This window comes from Coregonus lavaretus (genome assembly GCF_964263955.1).
Source record: "Coregonus lavaretus genome assembly, chromosome: 14".
Lineage (NCBI taxonomy): Eukaryota > Metazoa > Chordata > Actinopteri > Salmoniformes > Salmonidae > Coregonus > Coregonus lavaretus.
The window spans coordinates 30,551,054-30,568,090 of NC_140001.1; positions in this window are offsets into that span (position 1 = coordinate 30,551,054).

A 17,037-nucleotide genomic window follows, 5' to 3' on the forward strand; every position below is an offset into this window, starting at 1 on the left:
GCCATCCATCCATATCAATCAAGACAGTAAAATTCTCTCACGGTCCCTCTGCCCCAGGCAACCACCGTCGGTACTCCAGATAACCTCATTAACCATGTGAATGCATTTGAAACTATGATGTAATTAAATACACATGTAAGCCCCTGCAAACAAAATCCTATCCATAAACATTCATTGTACGGCTGGTCAACCCATAGGACCGGACAATGAAACTCTCCCTTCCTAGCCTCTCTGTCCCTAAACATTCACCGAAATAAACAAAAACATCTAAGATCCTTACATGTATCCAATTACATCAAACATCATTCTACAAAAATTAATCCCTGAGGCTATTACACAATTATGTATTACACATCAAATATGTCTATATTTCATTGCAAACACTGGAATGTAGTCCACTACACTTCATCTCCCTGTAGTGTCCTCTTCCAATGGACTTGTTGATGATGGAATCAGCCACACCCTCCTTGTTTCATCTCCTCCAGTCATATTGTCCCTTCATATTGTCTTTGTCTGAATATTCCACTCTCCCCATGTTCTCCCAAATGCCTCTGGAATGAAAAGAAAAGAAACGACCAAACAGTATCTTTTGCAAAACAGCCACTTTCAAATTAAACCTCAATTTCACCTAAGAATTTTAAAAAATGATATATAAATGATGTATGAATCACATAAAACTATCCCCCCCTTTGATTCATAAATCATATCAAAATCACCCCAATATTGAAAAAAAAAAATTTTTGAAAAATAATCAACTCATTAAAAAAATGATATTTATCCATCAGTAGTCCATCCATCTTCCTCCAGATCCGGAACAGTCAACACCGGCATCGGAGTGTTGTCTCCAGGAATCACTCTCCAACCTATCTCAATATCATAACTTTCTCAAAGATCAGTAACAAATTACAAACATCACAGTGTTATCAAAGCTGTCATTAACCCATCACTGCCCCTACTGGCCTAATTGATCTTGCAACCAAATCTTCTCAGATCTCCCAAACACATCCCTTATAATGCATCTATAACCCCAGTGATCTTATCTGAACTATCTGGACTCAAAGTATAACTAATATTTATCAATATGATCTTCCCAAATGTTACACCATACCATGAATAAAGTCCCCCCTTCTCCCTTAGACTTATTCTTCAATGATAGGCTTGAAGCCTATGACATATCCCTTTTCATCCTATTTTGAACTCTAATTTCAAATTGATCTGTGTTCGGTGCTACTCCTCTTTTAATAGTAAAAGCCTCATATGGAAGCTTCAACGTTGACATGTAACCAAATCCTGTCCATTCCTAATATAAGTATATATATTTTATCATCACAAACCCACCAAATATCTCCAATTCCCCATAGTCATAAGCAACAGCTAATCTTTTACCCATCAAAGTCCTGCTCTTCTTACTACCTGATACCTAAAAAGTAACATATTTCTCATTACTACCCTTAAGGTCATGCTTATCCAAATTTATCATATAACATCACACTCTGATCTTCCCATAAACATACCCCTTACCTCATATGTTTTATTAGAACAAAAACAACTTTTAGCCCTCAATGTTTCACCTGAATACTTCAGGATTCCATTGTTACCTGATATTCTTTTCCTATTTAACAATTCCCATATTAATTCACTTAACCCAATTCCACCTAACCCTAGGCTTAAACCACTGTTCTGACAACTACATTATTTTATCTGTCAATGACTGTTGCCAATACCTCAGTCATGACAAATCATAAGACTGACCCACACCTGATAGAGGCCGCGCGACCGTCTAACACGTCTGGTGCTGGAATTCTCAACAGACATGGACCTTCAAGATTCCTCACTGATCTTACAGAATGAGTTAATATATCTCTAATTTCCACAACAGAAGAACGAGCGGTACTGATCAGATACCCCCCCCTGTCTGTCATTAAAATCAAAGACCTCATCCTGTATCTCCATGATGAATCTATATTCTCTCTACTACTCTCTGTTCTCCTATTTTAACCCTATTCGTACTATCATTGACAGCACTCTCCATCCATAACATAACCCCCTAAGTCCTTCTTGCTAACCCCCTTTAATTTCAGAACAATTGTTGTCGATGCCATACTCCCTACATCGTATCATTAATCCCTTCCAAAGTTACCATTAAAGTAGTTGATTTAGTTGCTGTATCAACCCTAATTACTTCTAGTGCAAAGTTTCCCATTATCCTCTGTGTCTTATCTACTGTTGGAATGACTACTGTCCATTCAGTTCTACTCCTCCTGAACTCCCTCAATGACTGTGGAGGCTACCACAGACCTCAACTCTTCCATTATAAGCGTTACTTTATGAATTACATAGCCCTTTAACCAATAATTCCTAACCGGAACAAATTCTAATGCTTTCCCTAAATAAGTACACATATATTCTCCCTGACCTTTCTCTGTAACATTACGCAACATAAGTGAACAGTCACTCCTAACCCTCTTCTAAACTATACCTCCTTTTACTCCTGGTCCTGATAACAATACTTATTCTCCATAATTATCTCTCCATATGGGAGAAACGTCCCCATCCTAAACCCTAATAAGTATTTTTCCCCCTAAAATTGGTGCTGTATTGGTTCCCTTATAATCAAATGCAATATATTTATGACTTTAATACCTATCAATGTTGAAAGAGTTAAATTGCTTCTCCCTGTTGTTCTAATAGACTGAAGTGTTAATGTCCTTATTTACTCCTAGTTTTCCCCCAGTTTTCCCCTAAGACTTTGAACTCTTTCCTTGTACTTCCATCCATCACCACTAGTGTCACTTTTTCCCCAAATCTCAGTCCTATCTCTAAATCCCTGACTTTCAAACTTTTGATTACACAAAATACACCTATAATGACCTTGATCTCCCTGCTGGAAACTGTAAATATAGATACTCAATCACCCTCAAATCATTCAGCAACACATACTTTCTCAATGCATCTGCTCCTAACCGATTTAAACTCCTACCATATCTTCCCACTAAACTTTAAAATGTCCTTCCTCACTGTTCTCTCTCTGTCTTACTACTAACTTTGAAACTTAGCTTACTGTCTCAGAGTTCTTCCAACCCTAATCTACTCCTAACTTATTTTAATCTAATCTTTTCTCTCATAACCTTCTTAAAAAAAAACCTTTTCCACTGATTTATTCACAAAATTCCTTACCACCAAATTTGTAGAATATGTGATTGGGAAAGTTCCCCACCTGCTTCTGACTCATTACACACAGACTTGGCAAAACAACTAACCACCTTTTAGCCTAGCCTGAAATCCCTTAGTGTAAGAATGTAACCCAGAATAATAATCACCCTATTAAGTTTATTTTCCCAAACAGATTGTCTAATAGACAGTCTAGTGTACATCTTATTGTACAATTCAATTCTCTTCCCAACACTGCAATAACAGTATATTGTCCTAATATTAGTATGTCTCTTTTACTTCCTCTTTGACTTTTATAGCAGAGCTCAATTGATTCCCTAAGAGTAATTAAACTGTTTTACTACATCAAATCCCTATCCTACCCTAATTAATTTTACATAGTGAGATGTTTAACCTCTTTAGGCTGAACACATAAATTTTCCCACTATTCACTATCACTTCTAATGGCCGGTTGTTTCAACTGTTAGCTATTTTCTCTTCTTCTCTAATCGATGCTCTCAGCAATGCACCCCCCTTCCGGATCTTCTAGACACTAACAGGTGCCATTATGTGTCTGTCCAGAAACTGGCTTTGGATATGAATCAACTGGTCCCCCTCCTTGGCTGGTACAATTGCATTGGATATTGTTCAGTTAAAGCTGTAACAGTGATTGTTGATTTGGTTCACTCTGATTCTTCATAACCAAAACTTATCTTCTCCACCCATTGTATGATTGAGTTTTCAGAGTTTCTTCTTCTCCAATTCTTGGGATCCTCTCAGCAGTTTTCTTAGTCCTGTTCCTTCTCGTCGTTGACATATCAGTATTCTTCAACCTTAGTTCTAAGTTCTGTCCTCGAAATATCATCTTCCATCATCTTCTTACTTTTCTTCTGTGCCAATCCTTGTAGGACAAACTCCTCTTGAAAATAAAGCACCTTTAATCTCCAAATCTTCATCGCTTTCTTCATCCTCAACTTCCATCAGAGATCAAATCTCGTGTACCCTTCTTCGTTTCTCTCTTGCCAACTTCCTTCTGATCACAGAGTCATATCCACCCATGACCTCTCTCAATCACTCTCATCTTCATCATCCTCATCTCCTTAAGTTCCCAGACATCCCGGTTTTCCTTCCTTCTGGAGTTTTGAATTCATCTTCATCGTCGTTTCTGCTCGTATTCGTCTTCATCTCTGATGCCATAATCACCCTGCTGGATGATGTCTTTCTGCTGAATCCGTATGTGAGAAAGGTGTACTAACATCTGCCATTAGTCTCTCCTAACACTACTCTAACCCTACTTTGATTAAAAAATGACTATTTTAATCAATTTTCCCCTATATCAAGCCTTTTATATTCCTTTGTTGTGACCTATGTTATTTTAGACTGTATAGCCTATGGCTATGACTTCCCCCCTTAAATTATTAATATAACCCTAAGAACCCCCCAAAAAATCAAATTAAATAAAATATGAATATTAAAAAATGCAATTAAATACCTTATTCAAAAACCATTTTAATTAAAAATAAAAAACCAATTAAAACCTCAATCAAAAATTATGAATAATTTAAAACAATTCTTTTATTCCTATATTCTATGTCACCAATTTATCAATTAGTGGTGGCTATATTACCACAACCCATCAACTGCAAGTAAATGCAAGTTAGTCATCTTCAGACTAAAATACCCATAAACAAAGCCTTTAACCCCTTGCTCTATAACCCCTAATTATCATAAATTTACAGAAGAATCCTCAATCCATCCTGGATTCCCAACACATCTGTAATCAAACCCCAGTGATACACAGAGCCACCAAAATACAACTTTTAATGAAATAGTATTTGCCAAGCCTATGTAAAATTGTCATAACATCACATATCTTGTTAGGATGATTTTGTGCACTAGCCTGATCTGATCCTCTCGTCTGACTCTGCCTCGTCACACCTTGTCACGTGACGCACGTCAGTCACACGTTAACCCCTCCTCTCTCCTGTCGTATCGTATCGCTCCACTCATATGACAGGAAAAAAACAGAGACACAGAATCACATTTTAGTAGTTAATGCCATCACTGAGTATTTCCAACCATTCAATATTCGTTCGTTCTACCTTATTCACTCTAAGACTAAACTCAGAACTAAATAGATCGCTCAAACATTTTTATTTTATTTTATTAAAACATTTTTATTTTAATCCGTCATTTAATTCAATGCATTATTCTTCGCCAACATATATTTAATTTATCAATTCAATAGGACACACCACAAATTTCATCTTTAACCAATCTTTAAACTAGAATACTCGTGCTAAAATCTCTCTGTCTGTGTGTTTCTCCGTCTCCCTGCAGCCCCCAGATGGGACCCATGACCCTAACCAACCATTTTGTTTTGTAGGCTTAGCCCAGCCTCATGTCGTAGTTTTTAGCCCCGTAAAATCAAGCGCATGCGCACATCCATTCAAGCCCATGCTTACCACACAACAGAACGATAGCATTATGCTACAGCGTCACTATTTTATACCTTATACTCACACAATTACACATAACAGAGCTCACATTTGCGTAGAACTTTCAGTTCCACCACATACAAACAAGTTTAAGAGGCTTGAATCCATCGCAGTGGACCTCTAAGGATATCCGTTAGCATGTAGCACGCAACACAATTAGCATGTAGCATTAGCATTTAGCTTAGCCTAAGGTACACTGACACAAAACACAATTAGCATGTAGCATTAGCATCCACCTCAGCCACCATGTAGAATGTAGCATGATTCACACTTTAGCCTTAGCAACGATGTACCACGTGGCCTGAAACAATCAAGCATTAGCTTCAGCCTCTAGCCAACTGCGGCCTACTAGCTATACAAATGAACACCCCGCATTGCGTCTTTAATTGATTACTGTTTCGTTTGCCCTAAATTTATTCTGCCGTGGGTATGGCTATTTCAGTGAGCGATCCCCCCCAATGCAACTATCCCGTCGAACAGAAGTTGAGTAAGCCATCCCCAAGAAATGTCCCACCAACCCCCAGTCCCAGACTGAACCTGAACACTCATAATGCATGTCCAGGATTTTGGCCCACCCTGTGGTCGCCCCGTGTGTCACGAGGGCTTATCTAAACCTGCAATGCTCTAAAGAATGCGCATATCTGAATTTACCAACCATTGACCATAGTTACCAATGAAATATAAACGTATCACTCTAAATTATCATTGCCATCCGTTACCAATGAAATAAATTATCATTGTCTATAGTTACCAATGAAATAACATTTTAGCAGACTCCAGTCGACCAGCAACAACGCCACCGAGGCCAGGTCGAAATGCAGGTCGAAATGGAACATCCCTTCAGTGTACACAAGTCATATCCAATCTAACAAACTCCGAAGCGGTAAGGACACTCACCCTTTTTCGGCCATGCTTCAGAGAGAGTTAGGCCGGCGGTTGACTGAAACAAGGAAGAGACGCAAACCCAGCCCCACGTTGGGCGCCATTATGTCGTATATGATGAGTGGTGGCAATTATTGCTGATGAACAAAAGGAGTCTGCTCATACTGAACATTGATCATAAGGTTTATTCAGATCACAAGCTTCAGCATGGGTGACAGACTCGCGAGGTCTGGAGAACAGTGTCCACCCATTCTAGGGGCTGCTCTGGGGTTTATTGTCTAAAACCCTTCTTATATAGACAATACCAAAATAAGGGTTACCCCCTCTTCTGGCCAATCACCAGTCTCCCCTCGGGCGTCACCCTCCAAGCGGCACATTTCAAATAACATCATAAAACATCCCCCCTCTGGCCTGAACAACCAACATTCTTTCAGTTCCATCTAAAACATTTAACAAAGGCATAATCTTCAGATACGATAGTTGTCATCAGTGGATCCCCCTCTGGGTCTCATTCTGTTTCCAGTCTCCATCGTTTCAGCTGTCCATGTAGATAGGTTGCTGGATTCTCTGTTTCCCCCAGTGCTCCTCCTTTCAGTGATTTTGGGTAAATTCTTGCCGGGTATTCCATTCTCAGGGCTCGCCAGAATTCAGGGCAGTGTGTGTCAAAGTCCATCCCTTCTCCCAGCGTGTCTCCCACTTCCTCAGGTCGCTGGCCCACAGTACATCCTCCATCTTTGCCACTCCCACCACCCTTGCCAACAGTGCTTTTAGATCCCCCACAGCCAGCAGTTTCCCCATGGTTTGTTCCTCAAAGGTCATTATCCATTTACCTGCCCCATCATGTAAGTCTGGTAGGCGGGCAACCAATCCTTCCAGGTCCTGTGATCCCCACAGAACATAGTGCCTCTGAGTACCTTTTATTAGGATTGGGTACTGTGCACCAGGTCTTGCAGGTTTTTTCAGCTTCTTTCTATCCTGCAGCCCTCCTCTTTCTCTCTCTCTGCCATACATTATGTCCCTAAAGCTGTCTGTCTCTTCTCCGCTCTCCCCATCTTGTTCCCTGCAGGCCTGTTCTCTTTCTTCTGTTCTTTCCCTTTTTCTGACTAGCTGTTTATCCAGTTGTCTTATTTCTCTCTCTACTTCCCCACTTTTTATTTCAATATCGGTTATTATATCTCCATCCAGGGTTTCTCCTTCCTCCTTTCTTACCTTCATTTTTGCCAAGGCTTCTCTCAATCCTTCATAGCAATAAGCTTTTCTGAGTTCCTCCCAATTTCTTGTTCCTTCTTCCCTGTCCTTTCCATGTCTTTTTCTCTTCTCTGAGAGGATGCAAAATAAATTTCTCTCTCATCTTCCAACTCTACTTCTCCCTTTATCTCCACCATCCCAGATACCAGGGGATATTGTCCGTTGGTGTATGGCGGGGGTCCCGTGGACCATTCTACTTTCTTTCCACTTGTTTTTTCATCATCCTTTTTCAACATGTTTCTAGCTTTCCGTATGTTTTTCAGCAGTCCTTCTCCTTCTGCTTTAAACATTTTTAGTACCTCTTTTTCTCTTTCTCGTTTGGCCTTTCTTTTCTTTCCTGTGTCATTTGTTTTATACTTTTTTATTAGCGCTTCCATTTCCTCACACACCGAGACGTCAAACGTTCCACCTTCTGGCCATTTGGTGCCCATCTTTTTGGTGCGTTGTTCCCATTTTTTGGAGATCTTTATCAGTTCTTCTTTGCACGGAGGATACCTGGCACTTAAAACCTGTATTCTTTGGACTCCCAACTGCCAGTCCCAAGTTCAACCCCCTTTCGGCTTCCTGTAGAATCAGTACTATTCTTTGTTCCCTAGTTTCTTTTTACCCTGTTATTCACTTTTTCCTATTGGTAATTTGTCCACAATCTTGATTCTCCTAGCCAGAACTCAGTTATTGTAAATGTGTGTGTTCGGTTTCCTCTTATTACACTTATATCTCCTGATGTCCACCTTCTTCATGTGGACAATCTCATAAATCTTATTTTTATTCTTATTTTTCTTATTTCCAAACCGCTTGGCAGCGTGTATCTTTCCACTCTTAGTACTTCAATGGGCATTCGCGCACCGTTCACTCTTCCTCTCCTAGTGCGAGACTGGGTGCGTCCTCTCTGCTGGGTTACACTTAAGAAACGGTCCAGGAGAGGTGCGCAGCCCCTTCCCCACCCAGGACAAGAATTTATTTCACACTTCTCACTTTCAGTACTTTAATCACACATTCATTCACGCTCTTCCTTTCCTGGGTGCGTCTTCTCTGCCAGTTTACTTTTATGTGACGATCCAGGAGAGGTGCACAACCCTTTCTCCACCAGAGACAGAAGCTTTCGTACTTATTTTCACACTTTCTTTCTATGTTTTCAAAAAACTACCTGCAAATTCAGCCCTCTTTCTGATACACTTCCTCGACACAGAAAAAGCGGTATTTATACAGGATTTCTGCCTGTCTAAGCAGCCCTTTCTTAATTCACTTCCTCAACACAATAAAGCGGGATCCACAGGACTTTTGCCTACCCGTGCAGACCCCTAGTGATACACTTCCTCAACACACTAGAGCGGTATCCGCAGGAATTTTATTTATTTTTCTAATTACCCAAACAGATGGGCAGCCACTCACGCCGAAATGAATCGAACAGAACGATCAGCAGGATGAACAGATGAATCGGACGAATTGAACAAATGCACCAGACGAACATCTAAGTGACCCCTCTGAATTGAATGCCCGAATTGAGTCCAACTGATTGAATAAGATGAACGGGTTGCATTCGCAACTCGAACAGGTTGAACAATACAGGTCTGGACAAAACAAACAGAAACCCCCCCCGGATCAAACAGATTGATCAAACTGATCAAATGAACGACCTGCATGAAACAGGTGAACAGTCCAACTTAAACCGAATTAAATTAAACACAACCACCCAAGCAAACCACCCACCCACATGGGCTGAACGGATTTACTTCTACCTAGGCCTTTTCTATTTATTGCAACCCTCGAGGATTTTCATTCCTTCATTATTTTGCATGCATTTTGAATTCAAAAGCTCCCAGTTTATGTTTTTCTAGTTCTTACATTTGGAGAGACCTACTTGGTGTCCTGCAGCTGAGGCCAGACCCCAGAGCGAGCCACACAAACTCTATACTATTAAGCAAGAACTTTGCTTACCTTTTTAGTGGCCACTTGTTTGTATAGCTCGTCCAAGCCGAAGGTTTTCATCGTTTCTGTTCCCTTTTTGCCAATTATTTTCGTGATGCCAAGATATGTCGTGGAAATACTTTCAAAGATATCTCTCAGACACCTGAGCTTGTGAATTCAGTATAGACTTTATTACAAAGTAACAAGCCGAGCTGGTCCATGGAGCAACTGCCCATCCTGACTCGGAGTTCTCCTTTTATACAGTTTCATTCTTACACAACATACATAGTCACTCCTCTTTATGTAAATGACTAACGTCTTTTAGATTCACGCCACTATTGTTTCCAAACCTAAGTTGTTCCCTTCCCCTTAGACTCTTGACACAATTATATTGGTGGCGTGATACTAACAGTTTCATAAAAAATTATATGAGTACATTCTTAAAGATTACATTACAGGGTGTGCTGATTGTCATTACTATCCAGGCATGCATCTGGATTACAAAGTGTCAATCATGCCTATTCTGTTTTGCCCTTCTCCTATTCAGAAATGTGTGGTTACAGGTTTCCCTTAAGCCCATAATGATTCTGTTATTCCATCTCAGCATTTCATCCTATATTTACCCATACTAGCTGGCCTTGACTGAACTCTACTCTACTCTACTTTTATTTACTGTACTGTACTGTGCTGTCCAAACTTGTCAACTAATATGGTTTGCCATCTGCCTTGTGCCTTGTAATTCTGTTACCAAAAATCCACATATCTTCAAGATATTTTTTTATTTCTCACCCTCATGAGGAGGGAGGATAATGAAAGTTACAGTAAATTGAAAAGAGGGGGCTCATGGGTAGGTGTCAGTAAGAGCTGAGGGAGGTGACATTAACTGGAGAGATAGAGAGAGAAGAGAGACAGAGAGAGAAAGAGGGAGAGTGAGAGGGAGGGGTTGTCCAGGCTGGTTTCACACTTGCTTTGACCACCAGATGACAGAAAGAGAAATAAAACTGTTATGAGCTAAACATAACAGTATGTCAGTGGAAGGGAGGACAGTAGCAGGTGACCCAACTGTGGTTTGTCACTACTATGAATTCCCATTGTAGCCAGTTCAATTGCAGTAATTCCGTTACTGATTTTTTGGTAATTCTGTTACCGATTAACTTAATAATTAATAAACAAAATTGATATCAGTAAAAACACTATAACTAATTGGTAGGTCTACCTTTACTTGTTATTTCTGATAACTTCTTCATGAGGGTGAGAAATTAGAAAATATCTTGAAAATATATGTGGGTTTTTGGTAACGGAATTATAAGGCAGATGTCAAATAATTTCTCCAAAACTAAATATAAGTGTTGATATTATACTGAACAAAATTATTAACTTAACATGTAAAGTGTTGGTCCCATGTCTCATGAGCTGAAATAGAAGACACCAGAAATTCTCCATATGCACAAAAGGCTTATTTCTCTCAAATGTTGTGCAAATATTTGTTTACATCCCTATTAGTGAGTGTTTCTCCTTTGCCAAGATAATCCATCCACCTGACAGGTGTGGAATATCAAGAAGCTGATTAAACAGCATGATCGTTACACAGGTGCACCTTGTGCTGGGGACAAAATAAGGCCACTCTAAAATGTGCAGTTTTGTCACAAAACACAATGCCACAGATGCCTCAAGTTTTGATGGAGCATGCAATTGGTATGCTGACTGCAGGAAAGTCCACCAGAGCTGTTGCCAGAGAATTTAATGTTAGTTTCTCTACCATAAGCCGCCTCCAACATCGTTTTAGAAAATGTGTACATCCAACCGGCCTCACAACCGCAGACCATGTGTAACCATGCCAGCCCAGGACATCCACATCCGGCTTCTTCACCTGCGGGATCGTTAGAGATCAGCCACCCGGACAACTGAGGAGTATTTATGTCGTAATAAAGCTCTTTTGTGGTGAAAAACTCATTCTGATTGGCTGGGCCTGGCTCACCAGTGGATGGGCCTGGCTCCCAAGTGGGTGGGCCTATGCCCTTCCAGGCCCACCCATGGATGCACCCCTGCCCAGACATGTGAATTCCGTAGATTAGGGCCTAATTAATTTATTTAAATTGACTGATTTTCTATTAACTGTAGATCAGTAAAATCGTTGAAATTGTTGCATGTTGCGTTTATATTTTTGTTCAGTATAGTTGGCAGGGGTCTTTACTTCAACATTATTGTGTTTTTATGTATTCCTAATATCTTTTAAGACTTTTTCTGGTAGATATTTTTGAAGACCTCTTTTCCATCTGTTTGACGAGAAATCAAAGCCTTTGATTATTACTCATTTTTAGGATGGAAAATGTTTGAAAAATGTATATATGCCTTAATTAAATATATATATTGTCTCTTAGCTTTCATTTGACACCCAATTTGACATGCTCATATGAACTTCACGTTGGTGCTCATTGGTCCTTTTACAGTATATGGAAATGCCCTACTACAACACACAACCCCAGCCCGCAGCTCCACACATTCACCGGAAACTATTTAATGAGTGAGTTGAAATGAAATGTGAGTTGTAGGACATAGAAATTATACCATGTTGAAGTTGATAGGGCTCCTCAAAAGACTACACTATGTAACTCTGAAGTTACAGTATGTTCACTCAATTTCCCAGAAATAGAGAGAATATGGGGGATAGAGAAGAAGACGCAGAAACAGATCTTATGGAGGGGGGATACAGAGAGAGAGAATGTAGGTCATTGATCGATCAGAGAGATATGAGGTATGGGTTAATGTGCCCTCTTGGAAACTGTGTGTTCTAACCTGGTTGTTTCTGGTTAGTTTGTAGCCAGCAGCAGCACACAGACAACCACTTGTCTCAGAAACAGACCATGGCGCCAATGTGGTAATAGCACTAATAGTCTGTTTTCACTGATGGCTGGGCTGCTTACAGACAGACAGAGGCACTGATACACTGAGTGGATGGATGGACAGACAGACATGGTACTTCACTCTCCCAGCCTCTCCACAGTGTATTACTTGTTGTACTTACCCCAAAACCCTAATGCAGTCACTCAGTTGCCTCTCTCTCTCTCCTGCTCTGTTCTCTCCTGCGCTTTAACACACATACAGACTGACTATTTCTCTCTCTTTTCAACTGTCACATACAAACACAGACACACACACACACACACACACACACACACACAGGAAGGTAAGGAGGCAAAAGAAAACAGAGCAAACAGAAGGAGGGAGAACAATACAGAGAGGGGTTGAGAGAAAGATAAATGTTTTGAATGCCACAGTGTGGCTTCCAGGAATGCATTAGTTCAAATGGATTATTTCATCACAGCATAATCACATACAAACACACACACTGTAGATTCTTTACATCCCTTTCATACTTCCCAGTGTAGCACGTTTCCTGTTCGTTACAGTAAACAAGCACAGTACGTGTGTGCGTGTGCTTGTATTGTGTGTTGTTCTGCCCATTTCATACAGTAATCGTTATGCATACAGTGAGTGTTTGAGAGAATGCATGATATAAATGACAGTGATGAAATAGAGGGAAAGAAGACCGCATATAATTATTGTCTGAGTCTCCTGTATGGGCAAAACTTGTCTTGCATAACTACAACATGGAAATTAGGCTGGAGAAAAAATGTAAGATGTGAAGATGGATTGTTTTCAAGGCTATTTGTTGTAGTATTTGTAAACATTGAGTTTGAGTCTGAGGCTGTAGGCTACAACTGAGACCTGGTATCTGAGGAGTAAGTATAGTGTATAACTAACTGCAGAGCTACAGTATGCTGAGATCACAGAGGTACTGAGTGTAAAAACATGCAGTCCTGTAAATATCTGATATCTAGCCTTGAGCTACGAATCAGTAATGCCACTATGTGTGTTTATGTGTGTGCAAGCGTTCTTGCGTGTGGTCCCAGACTTGACCAGACCTCACTACCCAGCTAGCACATAACATTTGGTTCCTTGGAAGTTGTGGGGACGTACATTTGTGGTTTCACATTGGTTCTGGGAACGAAGCCTTATGTTTCCTGACCGGTAAAACTGAACGTTTTTAAATGTTTTGAGAACGGAGTGAAAATGTAGCCTGTTCTGACAACATACTATGGTTCAATGAAAGTTTTCCTGGGAGGTTTTATTAAATTATAGGTTATTTCTTTTTTATTGTGGCACAGTGTCAGTTGAACCTATGATCTTTTGATCTCTATACATGGATTTAGTCCACTGTGCCACCAGGAAGGAGATAGCATGCCATGTTTCTTTTAGTCTTTTCAAACAGACCCCATTTCAGGAAACAAGCATTCATTAAGATCAGGTGTGGCCAATTGGTGGGTTACACCTGAACACACGCATAACAAGATAGAGTATAGAGAGAGTTTTGTTGACGCTGAGAACGGAGTGAATGTCTTAAATAACAATGTTTTTTTTTTCTTATTTTGTATATATATATACACATATATACATAGACATAAATACTATGGAGGACTAAAAGTGCCACAATTAAATAAATAAATACACCATTAAATAATTACTTAAATGTGTCATTAATTAATTAAAATTAGAATTAAATACATAAATGTGTTATTAAATGTGTCATTAATTAATTCAAATACCGATTCATTTTATGTAAAATACATATATAATAATTTCACTATTTACATTTACATTTCATGGTCCTGCGTTGGAGTGCTTCCTGAATTACTTAAAACTGTCAAACTGACCCATCAAAAGTTGGTAGGCGGAACCTAACGCCTGATTGGTTACCCTCTGCATCAAGCCAAGACAAATCAATTCCGGATAATGTCAGCAGGTCCTGCTTCTACATCCTCTGCTAAGTTTAAAATGTCTCTAACCAACTCCCTGGAAAGTTGACGGAGATCCTCCATTGTCTCTATCCAGGTTGGCCTACTCTACTTCAGACCAAAGCAATGGATCAGACTAGATTCGCGTTAGCCCCGCCCACTGACTTTGATGGGTCAGTTTGACAGTTTTAAGTAATTCATGAATCACTGCAATGCAGGATCATGAAATGTAAATGTAAATAGTGAAATTATTATATATGTATTTTACATAAAATGAATCGGTATTTGAATTAATTAATGACACATTTAATAACACATTTATGTATTTAATTCTAATTTTAATTAATTAATGACACATTTAAGTAATTATTTAATGGTGTATTTATTTATTTAATTGTGGCACTTTTAGTCCTCCATAAAATACACACATACATACATAAATACACACATACACATATACATACATACAGTGGGGAGAACAAGTATTTGATACACTGCCGATTTTGCAGGTTTTCCTACTTACAAAGCATGTAGAGGTCTGTCATTTTTATCATAGGTACACTTCAACTGTGAGAGACGGAATCTAAAACAAAAATCCAGAAAATCACATTGTATGATTTTAAAGTAATTAATTTGCATTTTATTGCATGACATAAGTATTTGATACATCAGAAAAGCAGAACTTAATATTTGGTACAGAAACCTTTGTTTGCAATTACAGAGATCATACGTTTCCTGTAGGTCTTGACCAGGTTTGCACACACTGCAGCAGGGATTTTGGCCCACTCCTCCATACAGACCTTCTCCAGATCCTTCAGGTTTCGGGGCTGTCACTGGGCAATACGGACTTTCAGCTCCCTCCAAAGATGTTCTATTGGGTTCAGGTCTGGAGACTGGCTAGGCCACTCCAGGACCTTGAGATGCTTCTTACGGAGCCACTCCTTAGTTGCCCTGGCTGTATGTTTCGGGTCGTTGTCATGCTGGAAGACCCAGCCACGACCCATCTTCAATGCTCTTACTGAGGGAAGGAGGTTGTTGGCCAAGATCTTGTGATACATGGCCCCATCCATCCTCCCCTCAATACGGTGCAGTCGTCCTGTCCCCTTTGCAGAAAAGCATCCCCAAAGAATGATGTTTCCACCTCCATGCTTCACGGTTGGGATGGTGTTCTTGGGGTTGTACTCATCCTTCTTCTTCCTCCAAACACGGCAAGTGGAGTTTAGACTAAAAAGCTCTATTTTTGTCTCATCAGACCACATCAGCTTCTCCCATTCCTCCTCTGGATCATCCAGATGGTCATTGGCAAACTTCAGACGGGCCTGAACATGCGCTGGCTTGAGCAGGGTGACCTTGCGTGCGCTGCAGGATTTTAATCCATGACGGCGTAGTGTGTTACTAATGGTTTTCTTTGAGACTGTGGTCCCAGCTCTCTTCAGGTCATTGACCATGTCCTGCCGTGTAGTTCTGGGCTGATCATCTTGAACTTCTTCCATTTTCTAATAATTGCGCCAACAGTTGTTGCCTTCTCACCAAGCTGCTTGCCTATTGTCCTGTAGCCCATCCCAGCCTTGTGCAGGTCTACAATTTTATTCCTGATGTCCTTACACAGCTCTCTGGTCTTGGCCATTGTGGAGAGGTTGGAGTCTGTTTGATTGAGTGTGTGGACAGGTGTCTTTTATACAGGTAACGAGTTCAAACAGGTGCAGTTAATACAGGTAATGAGTGGAGAACAGGAGGGCTTCTTAAAGAAAAACTAACAGGTCTGTGAGAGCCGGAATTCTTACTGTTTGGTAGGTGATCAAATACTTATGTCATGCAATAAAATGCAAATTAATTACTAGAAAATCATACAATGTGATTTTCTGGATTTTTGTTTTAGATTCCGTCTCTCACAGTTGAAGTGTACCTATGATAAAAATTACAGACCTCTACATGCTTTGTAAGTAGTAAAACCTGCAAAATTGGCAGTGTATTTTTTTCTTTTATATATATATTTTTTCAACTGAGCTACATCCCTGCCGGCCATTCCCTCCCCTACCCTGGACGACGCTGTGCCAATTGTGCGCCATCCATGAGTCTCCCGGTCACGGCCGGCCCGCGACAGAGCCTGGATTCAAACCAGGATCTCTAGTGGCACAGTTAGCACTGCGATGCAGTGCCTTAGACCACTGCGCCACTCAGGATAAGTACTTGTTCTCCCCACTGTACATACATACATACAAACATACATACAGACACACATACATATACATACACATACATAAATAAATACATAGACATACATATCCTTTAAAAATATATATATATTCCCCTTTATTACTTTCCAACCCCACCACCCTTTCCCTAATTGGAGTAAACTAGTGAACAACATTGCTTAGGCCTCTACTTCCAGCTTATACTTACTATATACATTTTATGGACACAGTCAATTTGACAATAATTATATTTTGTTTGTTTTTTCTCCTGAACTTCTACTCTCAACCTCTCCGATCATTTTCATGATGTCCATATCTTTCTAACTGTGCTCTTTCACAAAAGCTCCCAACCTACAACCT